Source organism: Cyprinus carpio, chromosome A14 (assembly GCF_018340385.1).
Source record: "Cyprinus carpio isolate SPL01 chromosome A14, ASM1834038v1, whole genome shotgun sequence".
Taxonomy (NCBI): Eukaryota; Metazoa; Chordata; class Actinopteri; order Cypriniformes; family Cyprinidae; genus Cyprinus; species Cyprinus carpio.
The window spans coordinates 18,358,997-18,375,964 of record NC_056585.1 but is presented as its reverse complement, the minus strand read 5'-3'; the positions used below and the strand labels follow the sequence as shown (position 1 = coordinate 18,375,964).

General features: G+C 36.1%; 1 protein-coding gene across 4 annotated transcripts in view; it reads right to left on the bottom strand.

Moving 5' to 3' along the window:
- The window catches only part of drp2 (dystrophin related protein 2), a 122,315-nt gene that overhangs the window by 92,584 nt on the left and 12,763 nt on the right, over nt 1-16,968 (bottom strand). Inside the window, exon 1 of one of the 4 annotated variants that reach the window (XM_042770125.1) lies at nt 6,303-6,423. The exons of the other annotated variants lie outside the window; for them this stretch is intronic. The gene's annotated coding sequence lies outside the window, so the exon portion shown is untranslated. Of the gene's footprint in view, nt 1-6,302; nt 6,424-16,968 lie in introns of those variants that run through there. 4 annotated transcript variants of the gene reach the window in all.

Sequence of the window (16,968 nt, the reverse complement as noted above, 5' to 3'; positions counted from 1 at the left end):
ATTTCAAGACACTTTCAAAGTAATAGGAGAGGAGCAGAGGGTCTATGCTTATGCTTATTATTCTTAATTTCTCTCGAATACTTGATTCTGACGGGTCAATCGCGGCATTCTGAGATTAAATCACCAGACTCCTTTGCTTTGCAGATCACCCTGTTGAGTTTATATTGAAATATGGACTGGATGACTGTGCATACCACCTTATTCAATAATGCTGAAAAAACATTTTCAAGAAACTGTTTCATTTTTTTCTAAAAAATCTCTTGCCTGAACTTTCAAAAAAATCATATTTTTCCACCTCAGGCAAAATAATAACAGGGCTGTAAATGCTGTAGAAATTCGGGATCACCACAGAGGAATGTGCTTATTGATTCTTAAACTATTAAGTCCAATACTAAATATTTATTTAGTCATTTTACATTTATATTTACAGCTAAATCATATGTCATTACTAACCCTAAAGTGCTATATATTCAAGCCCTGTCACAGTAGATTTGGAATTCAAATACATAAATTTGAATAGTTAAATTAACTGGAATGGATAACTGGTAGCATGTGGTGTATCTTGAAATGAAACACATTTTAATTTAATAAAAATACTTGTAATCCATGACATTTCTTTCACAAAACATGTTTTGTGCCAAACTTGCTACATTCAAAATGTTTCAGGGTTGAAGGTCAGTGCAAAAAATGGCTAATAATGCTCCTAACTAGCAAGTTTTACAGCACTACGCCACATTATTTACAGACAATTTTTTTGTGTTTTGAGCCAAGAACCATATTTTATCAGTTTAAAAAGATAGTTGCAGCTTGACTGTGATGATTGTAAATATAATGAAATAATAAATACAGTAAGATAAATTAACATGTTTGAACCAAATTTTAATTAAACTTTAAACTTTAATTATGGTTCAAAATCTTTTTAAGGTCTCCTACAAAAGATCCTGGAAGAGTGAGTGATGTGACTTATAGCTAAGTATGGTGTCCCATACTCGGAATTTGTGCTCTGCATTTAACCCATCCAAGTGCACACACAGAAGTGAGTAGTGAACAAACACACACACACACACCGTGAACACACACTCGGAGCAGTGGGCAGCTCAAATCAATCAATTTAAAAAAAACGAATTTATCAAACTCTTCAAGATTTTTTGAAGCAGAATATCATGTTAGGTTTGGGAGTCACTATGAGTCAGACTTTTAGCTCTGACGCACTAGTCAGATGAGTTATGGAGAAAACGGTCATTAACATTCACAAATCAAACACTATATATATTAAAACAGTTTTCTTTATCAGTTTCCATGGTGAGTCCTTGATAATCTCCCACAGTGGACATTAATGAAATCTAGTTCATTCTTTGTCATGGCTTTAAAAAAGATACTGTTTGCAATCTCACACATTTATTATGGTTGAATATATTAAAAATATAAAAATGAATCAGAATCTGAGTAGTCATGGCTACATCCCACAACTTGACAACCGAGAGACTCCTGCAGTACCTTAAAAGAGACATATTATGCCCCTTTTTACAATATGTACTATAAGTCTCCGGTGTCCCCAGAATGTGTCTGTGAAGTGTCAGCTCAAAATACCCTACAAATCATTTATTATAACATTTTGAAAATGCCTATTTTGAGTGGAAGCAGAAACACAATGTTTTTCAGGCCTGTTTCTTTATATGCAAATGAGCTGCCGGGAGACGTGTGTGTTGCGTTCTTTAATGTTCCACCTGGAAACAAAGATGGCGTGATGCCAAATCCCCTCACGAAAGAAGAAAGCCGTCGTGTTTACAACTGTAACAACGAGCGCTTATCAGGATCAACTAAACACTGGATTTTCAAAATTATGTGAAATATTTAACGTTCACGGCATAGTTTTACACAATGGTCTGTTATTGTGGCAACATTTCCACTCCCCGAAACGGACGATGAATGAAACAAACTGTGATTGGTTGTTTGACATGTCGGTCAAACGGCCTCATGGGCAGGCCTTGGCCAATGAAAACTGCCATGAATTCCAGACCTTCAGCCGTAGGTCTGAAGGCCTGGCTAAGCGAGACTAAGCCATTACAGCTCATACCTGCTAAAAACATCTATTTTGGTTCTGATTATCATATTTATCGCATTGAAATCATGCATTTTAAACCATAGTAGTGAAAACTTCTGATATAGGGTTTTCTGAGTGCACACATCTGAATCACACGGACAGAAAGCGGCTGTCACAGCATGTGAGTACTAAACTAAATTCTCATTCACACACAAGTTTACGTTAAAAACACACACACAAGTTACAAAAACAGTTGATTATAATATGTCTGTGAAGGTAAACTGCTGGGAAATAAATCACATGTTTATTTCAGATCTGTGTGGCAGCAGCAATATACAGTAAATAAATCAATAATTTCATTGCTCTCTTGTCTCCTCTGAGGCTGGGACTCTAAACAGTGTTCTGTGCTCATCTGTGCAGGCAAAGACAGAACAGTTAGCATGGTTTGCGCAAACTTTCAGCATGCCATTAGAACTGGTACACCATTGTCTCTGGTGAAATCAAAATGACGGCACTGGAAACTTACAGATTAAGAGGCAGTAATATTACAATGAGTTCCCTTTGCCACGTCACCAAGGGAGCGAAATCAGACGCGCTCGTTTTCTCAGACACTTGCAGAAAAAGGCTTACCAAAACAAAGTTACTGGTTTAATCTTTTAAACATTTCCTTGGTTGGTAGATGCACCGGGGACCAGATTACAGAACTTAAAACCTGGAAAAGTCAGATTTTCATGATATATCACCTTTAAAAAGCTTTTGGAGCTTAGAACTTCACTGCTCTTCAAAATCAAACTGCACTTGTAAAACATGCTTCTGTCATTTAGTACTACTCTGGCTCCACTCATTTATTACTAATGAGTGCTGTTCCGCTCATTTATCAAAACTGAGTTATATTTTACAACTCTATTTGTATGCATCTCTATTATATCTCAGTATGTTATTGCATTCTGCACTGCAAGGGTACACTGCTCTTGCACTATTGAAATCCTTTGTTTGCTGTAGCACTGTACTGTGAATTGAATGTAATATTTTCAATGTAACCAAGAAGACTGTGCAAACAAGCTTTTCAATGTTTTTCGATCTAACTACACAAAGAATGTCTCTCTCCCGTAAGTCTGTTCCCACTCATGTCAGCATAGGCACAACTGTAAACAAAACACATGCAACTTATATCACACCTACTCTCCTTAAAATATACAAGCCCTGTCTGTGCAGTGAGCTGTGCCTCATCATATCCAGTGTCACAGTGGCATTCCACTCACAGATGTCATGAAGATGTTTCTGTCAACCCAAAAAAAAAAAAAAAAAAAAAAAATAACCGCTCCATTTTATTCACCCTAATGTCCCTGAAACGACAACATTACATGTTGTCCTGAAGGTCTGTAGGAGTGAGAATATTAGCTAACTGATGTTGGCAGACTTACTGAAAAGCAGCCTCTCCTATACAAGTGACATTTAAAGGAATTGTTCACCCAAAAATTAACATTTGCTGAAAATGTACTCCTCAGACCATCCAAGATATAGATGAATTGTTGCTTCATTGGATCAGATTTGGAGAAAGGTAACATCACTTACTCACCAACGGATCCTCTGCACTGGATGGGTGCCGTCAGAATTAGAGTCTAAACAGCTGACAAAAGCATTTCAATAAATATTGACATGTCTCCAGTCCATTTATTATCTTGTGAAGTGAAAAGCTGCATGCTGCAATAAACAAATCTATCATTAGGATGTTTAAACTTTAAATCACCACTTCTGGCCAAAATACGAGAACAATCCATAATAATGCTTCCTACAGTGAAAAAGTCTTAACACTAAAATACACCAACATATTTCTTTAGAACTGGTTTAAATTTTTTTTGCTTGTTAACAGTTCTGGATCTGTGAATATGTCTCTCCTGATTCAGATGAGAAGACATTTTCATGGAAGAAAGTTATAATATGGATAAAGGACTTATTTTAGTCGGAAGCAACAGTTTGAAGTTAAAAATGTCTAAATAATAGATTTATTACAAATACACAGGCTTTTCCTTCACATGGATGGACTGAGGGTGAGTAAATGTTCAGCATGTTTATCTGGGTGTGCCATTTCTTTAAAATAACAATTCACAACAAAAATGTACATTCTGTGATTATTTACTCACGGTCATGTCACAAACCAACATGCTGTTTGTTATTTCATCTGTGAGACATTTGGAAGAATCTTCACACAGCTCTTTGCCACATAATGGTTGTTTGTACTATAGTATATGTATTGTATGTTTATGCCACTGATGATTATCAGTATGAACTGTTGTTTTATGAAAGAAAGAAAAAAACCCTCAGAAAAGTATTTAACGTTTCCAATAAATAAATAAAAATAAGTGTACAAGTTTACAAAAACATGAAAGTGAGTCAACAATATCAATATTTTGCTGGGTGAACTATTCCTTGATTAATGATATTTAGAGCTGGATGGGATTCATTTTGAACAATACAATTCAAAGGTTAAAAACAAGAAAGCTAATTCAATCTTGGTATTGATTTTAAGACACAACCCTACAAAGTAACAGAACAGAGGAACAGAGCCTCTCTGTAGTTGTTGACATTCAACATCTGATATTGGATCTGAGATACAGAATCATTTATTCTGATTCCTGCAATGGTGCATAAAAAAAGATGTCTTGATGACACCTCAAAGGAGAGCAAAGGAAGAAAAAAAAACTTTCATATCATCAGAAGAACTGCACAAAAGAAAGATGATGATGTGATCAAACAGGCAAAAGCCAGAGGAGAAATCATTTCATTCAGGCCTCTGATTTCAGTAGTGGTTATAGATCTAAAGCATGTGTTCAGAGATAGGAGAAGTAGTGCTCTCCAAACACTATTTTTTCCTCCGAAGTTCTGGCAACTTAGGCATTTTTGCACTTTCTCAAGTGCCCAGTCATCAGTCTCCCAAAGAGCACAAGGTTGGCAAGGTTTTCCTACCTGACACTGCTAAGACCTCGACTCCATGTCCACTCGACATCCATTTGTCTAAAGCCTTTCGGCCTGACAAACTCTGAACCTGCTCTTACAATTGCCTTACATACAATCCCAAACTCTTCCAAGCCATATGACTGCAGTCAGAAACACTGATGTATGTAGGGTTCAATGACACATTAAATAGATTAAAAGTGACAATACTTCTATTTTAAATAAATGCTGATCTTTTAAACATTCTATTCATCAAAGAACCCTGAAATAAATGTATATTTGTTTGCAGAAAAATATTTTATATATATATATATATATATATATATATATATATATATATATATATATATATATATACATACACGTACGTACATACATACACACATTTATATATATATATATATATATACACATACAAACACACACACACTCACACATATATGTACATATTTTCGACTCAAACATTGCTGTTAATTTTGGGCTCTGTGTTCTTGTGCATTTAGAATTTGATATCAATGCCTGACAAAATAAAAATAACTAAAACTGCTGCAGAAGTAGAGCGAAACAAATCATAAATTTTACAGCTACAAACATTTCATTAATTTATTCACAGCTTCTAATTAAACAGACAGAAATGAAAAGTGAACCTCTGTCTATAGGTACAGTCCTTGATGCTGCACTTTACATAGTGCTGAAATTTTTCCCTTCAAAGACGTCTCTCATAAATAGATTGTTATATAGACAATTAACACGTAAGCCCTTTTTTAGAGTCTGAAGCCCCTTAAGGTTCAAATCAATAGGCTTTTTCATTTAAGGAAATACTTTGCTTATGAGTTAAAGCTGATGGAAACGCATGCCCCTTAGCCACACATATCTAGGAAGAATGTAGCTTTTCCACCTCTAATCTCACAGTCCACACAGCAAATTTCACACATGCGCTTTGCCTTGTGCCAATAAAACACTTTGAAAACCCAAACCACAAACAATGCCTGGAGAAGAGGAAGAATGCCTCTTGCCTTTGAGCCAGTTCCTCTGTCTCCCTCCTCAACCCCAGTAAAACAAGAACAAGCAGAGGCTCTCTCTCTCTCACTGTAGCATTCTCCACCAAACAGTTCAAATGGCTTGGTTCAGGTGACCCCATTATGAGCACTGTATTTAGATACTCAACTGAAAACTGTAACTGACTCTGTTTGAACATGTAAGGTGCATAATCATCTTCAGTAAATAGAAAACTGAAATGTGCAGCACAATAAATTCCTTGTGTGTGTGTGTAAACATGCTTTGCAATGAAGCTCTTTCTTACTTCTGCCTCTGAAATTGTTCCAACTGCAGGCCATTCGTTCAAAACAGCATCCCACCGCCTCAGGCCTTCCTCTGTCTCTGCTGCTCTGAGCCTTTATTGACAAATAAAGTGACACAGCTCAGAGTGTTTCAGCATTTAAAACTTAACGTGAGGGAAAATTAAATGGATTACTCAGTCAAGGTTCAACTCTGTAAGGGGAGGAGACTAACTCAAATGAAGACTTTCTTATGGATGCAATACACTATTGGATATCTCTGTCAACACAAGAAGTGAAGCAGAACGTAAACTGCAATCACATGGTGGCGGACCTCCTACCCTGGAGTCCAACGCGGGAGCTGTAGGAGAGGGCATTCAATTATGAAGCTGATCTGTCTCCAGGGCAGCTGCATGATGCACTATTATGCACCATCTTTCCACCCGATGCCTCATTTTGAGACATGGAGACTGAATGGCTCGTGAACAACCGCTTCTGCACAAACATCCTGCCATTTGTTTATCTAATCCATTTTAAACATAGTCATGGTTTATATAATCTGTTATGAAATTACCATTATAGTCCTTTACATCTCTGCATGGAGCCTATTTGTACGCTCCCATTTTGCACATTTATTTACTGTCAACTTTTTGCTCTTTTTATGATGTTATGTTCATATATTATATATATATATAGCCTTATATCTGCTATTTGCCATATATTAAAAAATATATAATTTAAAAGAAATATAAAGGGCATTAAGAAATATTAAATATTAAAAATATATTACATATTTAAAAATATAATTACAATATATAATGTAATTTATAATATATAATGTAAAATTATCATGAAAAAAAATTATAATTTTCCAAAAAAATATTAAGCAGCACAACTATTTTCAACATTGATAACAATAAGAAATGCTTATTGAGTACTAAATCATCACATTAGAATGATTTCTGAAGGATCACACACTGAAGACTTGAGTATTGGCTGCTGAAAATGCAGCTTTCCTATGACAGGAATAGATTGAATATATATAAATATATTAATATATAAAACATGTAATGTAAACCAATACATATAAAAAGAAACATTTACCTCCCTGCAAAGGGAAAAGGGCAGTCATTGCAGGCATGTGAGAAACTTAAGCTCAATCGTGCTGAAACCATCCGTCCGGCACATTAGCCCGTCTCCCACTCACAGACTCATCTGTAGTTCCATCTCATTCAGTCAAACACACACTGCTGCAGCCACCCTTATGTGCTGAAATCGGACGTTCAGACCAACATTTCCATTGGCCGTTTAACTGAGGGCTTTCAAGGTCAAGCTAACTCTTCCACTTAGGCCACATAGGGTCAGTGCTTCTCTACACTGGGGATTTTAAATAACAATTCAAAGGTTTCAAATGTGCTTTGACAAAAGCCACTGTCGATTAGCAGATGTATCATATTAAGCACAAGCCCAGCTGGCCATTTCTTTTCTATTTTTGTAAACTGCAACTGCTCCAGACAGCGATTTCACTCTGTAAATTCACTTTAGATATGATTTTTTTTTTTTCAATAGATGAGTGACTTAGTGTAGCCAGTCACAATTATGACAGGCCATTAGCCGCTGGAGTGTTGCCCTAATAGTTTTTGATTGAGTGGACAAGGCTCATGAATTTTCTGATTGAGTCGAGGGTGTGCAGGTCAAGTATGAGTGCCGCCCATGTGAGGTGGTCTGTGCATCATTCTGCTTTATAAGGAGACAGACTTTTAGTCTGCAGAGCAAGGAGGAATACAAGAGCACATCATACAGGCATCCTTTCAAAATAGCTGTTTTCACAGCAAGAGGGCACTGAGTGCACTGCCTACGGAGAAAAAGACACCATGGCGTGAGGATACGGTAAGGGGAAGTGGGAAGCCTGAATAATCACAAGGGCAGCTTGTCCTTTAAAGAGCGATCATCAGATATTCAAAGAACAGAAACTTATAACTGGCATGCTAAGTGCATCAAAATGTGAATAATGCCAAGCGAGGGCAATTACAGAATCAAAGTATTCAGTTCTTTCACCTAAAAAAATAGATGAAATATTTATACACTATGTATAAATATACTTTCTCTTTCTAAAATCTCTTCTCTGGAGCTGGAGAATAAGAGCCACAAAGGCAATTACAGAACAGCTTTGGCAGCTGGAATGTCTCATCTTACTTTCCACCCTTACATATTACAGAGTAATTAATTAATAGCAATCATCGTTTCCCAATCTGCAGTAAATGGATTTCAGTCTTAATGTCACTTTCTGAGGACAGATGGTGATAACTTTGCCATTCTTAATCATAAATCCAATTTATGATTGCTAAGGAATGACATCCATATTTGATGAAAGCCTTTATCTCAAATCAAAGACCAATAAAGCCTGTAAATCATTTACAGTACATCACAGGAAATGAGTAAAGGGGTCTTCCTCCAGTCACCACCAGACACACTTTCAAAGGATCTCTCTCTCGCTCAGGCAGGAATCTGTCAACTGCCTGTCATTTTGGTTACATTTAATAACGTAGCCGCAAACATCTTTTAACTTCAGGCAACAGCAAAAAGAGAGTGGATACAAAGTATTTCTGTAAGCAAAAGAAAGAAAAGGGGAAAACATATTTGCAACATTTCCATGCTACACGCTGCTAGAGTAATTTTAAAAGCATGTCGTGGTGTTGTCAGGATCAATGCAGAAACTTCTGCCCACTCTATTAAAACCCCACCAACATTTCCTCCCTACATTAATTTGTTTTGGGGATGAGAAACGGAGGCAGAGCGGGGACAAATTGCTTTGGTGTTGCAGAGAGCACTTCCTCTGGAAAGAGAAGAGCACGAGACGCATTCTCTAATTCAAATACTCCCTTGTATTTAAAATGATGAGATGTAATTAAAACAATTTAGTTCCTTTTAAAATTTTCTATTTTTGCCTCGAAATACCAAAAAGAAGTGCTGAATAAAATTTCCACTAGAAGAGAAAGGAGTAGCTTAAATGGATTCAATATAAGTTAAGCTTAGTCGACAGCATTTGTGGCATAATGTTGATTACCACAAAAAAAAAAAAAAAAAAAAAATCTTGTTCCTCATTTTTAAAATAAATAAATACATTTACACTTAAATTAAATATAATTAAACAGAATTATTCTTCAAGAGCACATCTTTCAGAAGCATAATAATGCACACGCACACTTCCATTGATCAATCTCCTTCTCTCTTCATATGCATCCAATTTATGGCCTTATCTAATTTCCAGCAGTATGCACTTATCACCCACATGCAGAGGGACAGGAGTGCCTTACTCTCTAACCTCATTCCTTGATCAAAAAGCAACACCTGCTCCAAAACCTTAAGGTCCACAGCACACATGCACATGAGCAGCCCCAAGTATTTTTGGCAACTTACTGAAGAAAATATATTTCCTGTCATTGTAGTTTATTTTTCAACTAAAATGAATGAAGCCTTCTCACTTTGTCTGATTTCTTCAGGTTTGGTGAAGTTGATAACTATGACACTGTTTCCCCCATTTCTTCTGACATGATGAGCTTTACCTCTCTGAAAGCAAATATTACAGGGTATTAATTTATTTATTTTGCCTAGTAGCCTACTCTTGAGTGATGACTCCTCGAAACAATGTCCCTGTAAACAATTACTGTCCTTTCTAGACTTGCATGGTTTGCAAGAAATGTATCAATCTGGTTTTAAATCACTCCACAGCACAGAAATGGCCCTGTTAAAAGTTTATAATGATTTATTATTGGCCACTGACACAGGTAACTATGCTGTTCTTATGCTGTTAGATCTTACTGCTGCTTTTGACACTATTTAGATCTTATCTGGGTGAAAGAACTTTCTCGATACGTCTTGGGGAATTTGTGTCTTCTACTGCATCTCTTGTATGTGGAGTCCCTCAGGGTTCCATTCTTTGACCCATTTTATTTTCCTTATATATATTACCTTTAGGGTCCATATTTAGGAAACATGGCATCTCATTTCACTGTTATGCAGATGACTCGCAACTCTATCTGCCTTTAAAACGAAACAATGCAAACTCTATAGCACCTTTGTTGAGATGTCTTGAGGATATTAAAGCCTGGATGGCCTCCAATTTCATTGAATTTAAAGTTCAATGAAGATAAAACTGAAATCATTTTGTTTCGACCTGGTGGTACCATCAATACCCCTGATGTAGATCTTGGCGACTTAAAGTCATATGTGAAGCCCGTTGTAAAAAACCTAGGTGTTTTAACGGACGGTGACTTTAAACTAGATAAACAGATTAATTTGGTAGTTAAATCGTGTTTTTATCAGTTAAGGCAATTATCTAAAGTCAAGTCATTTGTATCTTTTACTGATTTTGAGAGGGTCATCCATGCTTTTATATCATCCCGCCCTGGACTATTGTATAGTCTCTATGTAGGCATTGGTGAGGCATCTCTAACACGTTTGCAGAGGGTACAAAACGCGGCTGCACGTTTATTAACAGGGACACGCAAACGAGACCACATTACACCTATATAAGTTTCCCTTCACTGGTTGCCAGTTCGTTTTAGAATTGATTTCAAGATTTTACTTTTAGTTTTTAAAATCATTAAATAACACTGCTCCTAAATACCTCTCAGATCTATTACAGCCATATGCTCCATCCAGAGCACTTAGGTCTGCTGGGCAACTGCTTTTAGTCTCCCCCAATGCAAGATTAAAGAGCAGAGGTGACCGTGCCTTTGCAGTAGCGGCCCCGAAACTCTGGAATAATTTACCTTTGTACATTAGGCAGGCACCTTCACTTGCTGTTTTTAAATTTCATTTAAAAACATATTTGTATAGTACAGCATATAACACAGTATGAGAGTTACCTGTTAGGAGTTCTTTTAAGTGTGTGTTATAAATCATTATTGTATTTATTGCATATTTTATTGTGTTTTTATTATTTATATTTTATTCTTTTTATGCTTTTTAGTTCTACTGTTTACTTTATATTGTATGTACAGCACTTTGGTGAACACCTGCTGTTTTAAAAAGGTGCTCTATAAATAAACTTTGATTTGATTTGATTTGATAAATAAATTATATTTTTCCTTTTGCTTTGTGCTTTCAGTCTTGATTAGTATTGCAATGGCAAACTACATTATGGAAGTCACAGCCAATATTACAGCTATAGTTTAAAGCTTTATAAACTTTTAAAAAGATCATATGTGAATTGCTTTTTCAAGCCTTCTGTTAAAATACAAATTTGCTGACCTGCTTTTTCACCAAAAGAGAAAACACCTTCAACACCTTGAAGACCTTTAAATACTGTCATTTTTTATTAAAATGGAAAAATAAAAACTTATTTAAAGAACTATTTTATTAAATGGGTCAGTCTGACTCTGAAACCTAGTCTAGATGTTCCTCCTTCAGCGCTATTAAAAATACACAATGCATGCTCACGTGAATTCTATCCTACAGAAATTTAAATGAAATTCTATTTCTGTAATGTAATGATTTGCTGCTTTAACAAACGACCACTACCTTCACTGGTGTATGAACAAACCAGATTACCGTAAGTAAAACACAATCTTTTAAGATATGAGGCCACTGCAATTAACATTTGTATTATTTATCAAGGACTCACGTCAAAAGGCACAGTTTTTGTCTTAATTTGACAGTAAAAGAGATGAATATGATATGCCATTACAAGTATATGCTGTTTAATGGACTCTGAAATGCTGGCAAGCATGGAGCATCTTAATAAACTCATTTGTCAGAGAACACAGATGAGGATGCTTTGTTAGATCAATAGTTTCCAATAACCATGTCTCTGAGTGCTGTATTAAAGGAATGTTCCAGGTTCAATACAACTGACAGCATTCAATGCACAATAACAATTACCACGGAAAATACTTTCGACTTTTCTCTAGCTCTTTTGAAGGGCAAATTCCACTGTTACAGTGAGGGATTTTTAAATGGAAGGCAACAGGCTAAACTGCGAAGTTCATAATTTGGCTGAAGTACCTACATTTATTCCTCTGTCTAAAAAAAATTATAGTATTTGATTTGTAAATATACTTTTTTGTCAGGTAAAGACCAGTTTACCAGGGTTGTATGCTTTACCAGCAATACATCATCATGCGAAGTTAAGATTTTGTGAGAAAACTGTGGATAATCTAGCAAATGTTAACAAGTATAATATTTAAGTTTTACAGTTAAAAAATATATATGGTGCAAAACAAATTATCTTCTATGGTAACTGAAAATATGAAATGCTATGGACTGAAGTTTACTTAATTCATTTCTGATGTTGCATCAATAATATAATGTAATGTCAAAATTTGTTGTTATGATTATCCATGACACTGGAAAATTTCTACAGCATTTGCTGATCTATGTTAAATTATAAAAATAATAATAATAATTGCTACTCCATAACACTAACCCTCACCCATAATACAATGTCAATTCATATAACTTGAATTTATTAGTATAGTTATTATTAACCAAAAGCGAACCACTTTATATTAAGTTTACATAACTTCGATGCACTAGCATTTGAATTAATAATTTTGATACAATGCACATATAGGGTAAATGTTTAAATGTAAAATTTTCTGCAAATAAAGAATTGAACACATGAACACAGTACATTGAACCCTCATAACAATTTTTTTTTAATTATTATTATTACATAGCAGGACTACTGAAAATCTGAAATTAATTAATGCTTTACTGCTGACCTATAACCTTATTGTAAAGTGTTACCAACGAGTGTATACGTAAAAGCATATTCTGGTTCTGTCTGCATTTGAACAGCTGACATGTTGGTTGCTGACTGCAATCCTTCTTAAGTCTGTCCTCCTCTTTCCTGCTTGGCTGTCAAAGCATTCCCAGATAAAACTCAAATTCTCCCAGTCACGCTTCACCTGAAACAAGTAAAGCAATTCAAGTAGATCTGACACATGAAGACCTCCCTAAGAAAAGAGGGAAAGCAGCCTTAGAACACACACAGATCTCTCTCAATATAATGAAACCGGATTCACACCCTTAAGCTTCATAAAGGAGCAAGCGATGACAACATGCTTTGATGACAACAAAGCACGATTCGTCAATAAGAGAATATCACACAAGAGCTCAGCATGACTCTTCACAAAACATATCTCCCCCAAAGGAGTCACGGAGCTTCAGCCTTGCCTGGCACCACACAAGGAGCACACCTCCTGCTGCGGAGAAATTGCATGGACTAAAGTCAGAGCACGCGCTCCCACAAATCTACATCTGTGGAGACTGTGGAGAAAGGAAAATCCAAACACAGAAATCTGCTCCTATTCTGTGAGCAAGACTAAGACTCTGAAGTCAGACTTCATCCTAGTCTCAGACGGCTCACCCACAGAGGTTTACTGACCATCTGGAAGCATCTAGTACACAAAAATTGCAAGAGCTGGCTGAAATCTGCACTTCCCACCTGATTGGCTGGTGCTACTCAGAAGTGCATCAGCATATTGCAAACTATAATTTCTTATCATATTATTTTAATTTATTATCATCATCATAAACACACAGGTTTATAGTCCTGATAGACTTACTGTTCACTGTTTACTGTTATTCTTCTAGTTATCTCCCGGGTGAGCACGGCAGCGAGACGCTCTCGCATTCCTCCCCCCTCCCACAGACACCTGATGATTGTTGACTCTGTCTAGGACCTGGCCAAGGCTGTCTCCATGGCAACTTGCTGTGACGCTCTATAATCTGCGGACTGAGGCATCTAGAGAGAATCGCAACTCTCCAGGCCTACACATACACTAACTCTTACACATATACAGATATGCATTCACCCCCCCCAACCCCCATCCCTCGCCTTCGCCGCTTTGTTCCACCAGTCTGGCGAGCGGGTCTGTGACCAGCGCTGTAATGGCTGCAGGACCGGATGCTGATTGCCTGGGCTGGATCACCTCGATCCCCAACTTCCGTCCCCAGTTGCACAGTCATGTTTTATATGGTGTATTGATTATGTGCTTTTGTGCTGAGGTGTTTTTCCTGTCCTCAAACGGTGCTCCCAAAGGAGCACAGTCTGGGTGTTGGTTTTTTCCTCCTCTCTTTCCTAATGTTTTTTTGCTGTTATCTCTTCCCCTGTCTACTGTATTTCGTTGCCTTGTGCCCACATGTGCAATGACAATAAAGTTGAATCTAATCTAATCTAATCTAATCAGCAGACGTCTCACATATTCACAGAAAAAAAGCTTACGATATACTAAGCAAAATCAGGATTGAAATGATATGGCATGAAGGATGAACTGATATGACATCATTTTGAACAAAATCACGTCAAAACTAAGTTTGTCTGGAGTTCATTCCGGGAGTTCAAAACAGCTGCCCAAGTGAACTTTCTAGAAAAACTCGCTCCAGCTGGTAAACACCTCCAAACTACCATTGATCCTGCCCTCTTTGATGAAATGAAAGCTGCTTGCTTTGAAGCAATCTGTTCTATAAAGCACTATATAAATAAACGTGAGGTGACTTGACTGGAGTGCCAAATTGCAGAGTTGATGTAAATATATCCACATCGCTATGATCAGATGCTTTCTCATCGCTGTCATTTTGTGTGTTTATTTAGTTACTGAGAGGAAAGCACACAGCATATATTTACATATTCATCTTTCTCAGCAGCCTGGGTGACGTTGGGATGTCCGCTAACCATATATAACTGCAAAAGTATTTCAAACAACTTCTACCCCTAAGCGATTAACAAAAAAGAACATTGGTGTGAGTATATCAGGGTCTTTACTGTCTTCTATAGAATAAAAGATGACATATTAATGAACATTCTAATTTCCACAATAAAAGTCAAAGGGGTCCAAAAAAAGGACTCCAATGACTTTCACTAAAGTGTTCTAAAAAAAATTCATACATGTCTGGAATGAAAAGATCGTGAGTAATGATAGAATTTTCATTTTTTCAGTGAACTGCTCTTTAAAGGCACACATTAATATCATTAATATCTAAAGGGTAAACCAGAAAAACTGGTAGCCTATAGGATAAAAAAAAAAAAAAAAATCATTTAGAAATTGCTAGAAAATGATTATATTATAGAATAATTACAGTGAAATGGCAAGTAACACATTGAATTAAACATGACAGTTTGAAGTAGACTGAATTAGTATTTTCCTGATTACTGTGATTTTCTTTTTAAACCTTTCTTTTTTTATATTTGTTTTTGTTTTTTGCTTTTACAGTGTACATATTACCACCTAAAGTACACATATTTGTATTTCAAAGTGACTTAACAAGCACCCTTTAGAGTTCGATAAAATGCTGTATACTCAGTTACAGGCTATGCCATTTTTTCTTACAGTAGATGTACAATTAGCTGATTCTATGTGAAAAGTGACCAGTGAGTTCATGGAGGCCAGCAGGAAGCAGTCAGAGAGAGCAAACTGTGGTGTGATGTCAGGTTTAATTAGCTAACATGGCCTGAGGACTCATTACTTGCCGAGCAAAGAATAGAATGGGGAGAACTACATCCTCCTCTCTGGTCCCTGTGCATCACCACAGGGTCTTGATAAAGGGCAAGCAAAACCACCAGCGACCCCCTTTAGAAAAATGTCAACCATATCAAAACTTAACAGGAACAATTATGTGTGTCTACGGTTGGGTATGAGCAAGTAAAACACGGGTCAGTGTTGTTTGGAATCATGCGTCTAATGGGGTAAAAAAAAAGACAAATGGGCTTCACTCACCTCTTTTCATGCTATCACCCTTCACATATTCCAGAGCCCAAGCTCTTATTAGTCAGATATCGAACTGACCCTGGTTTGAGGACTGGAGCGTTTGCTTGACAGCGTTCGATCGATACCGCTTGCCTTGATATCTGTGATCACTGATGTTGCAATTATAGAGCCACTTCAGTGATCCAGATGTGGTTCTTTTGACATAAATCATTCTGGTGTGAGACTACAGTCCATTTCAGATTGATTAACAGAATAAACTGTATCAGCAGTATAAGGATGGCTTAAAGTCCAGACTTTAATGACTCTGATGTGAAGTGTAGTGCCTTAATGTAAAGCGAATGTGACATTTACACTACCAGTCAAAAGTTTGAAATAATTATGATTTAGTCTTTTATACTCACTAAGGCTGCATTTATTTGATAAAAAATACAGTACAATTCTATTTTAATATATTTTAAAATGCAATTTATTTCTGTGGTGGCAAAGCTTATTTTTAGCAGTCATTACTTCAGCTTTTAGTGTCACATGATCCCTTATATGCTGATTTGGAGGTCAAGAAATATTCATTATTTTGAATGCTGAAAACAGATGAAACCATGATGTACTATCATTCAAAAGTTTGGGGAAATCAAGCAAGCAATGCTTGACTTTTGACCCAATGAAAACTGGAGAAATCACTGCTGAAAATTCAGCCTTGCCATCACAGGAATAAATTACATTTTAAATATATCTAAGTACAAAACAGTGCTTTTAAACTGTATACATTATAAATAATAATACATCATAACATTACAGTTTTTACTGCATTGTTTATAAAAAAAATGCAAAATGCAAAAAAAAAAAAAAAAAGCCTTGATATGAGAATGAGACATTTCTTAATTATTATAAACTTTTGACAAGTAGTGTACATGTAATACAAAAAAAAAAAATTATATATATATATATATATATATATATATATATATATAATAAAAAA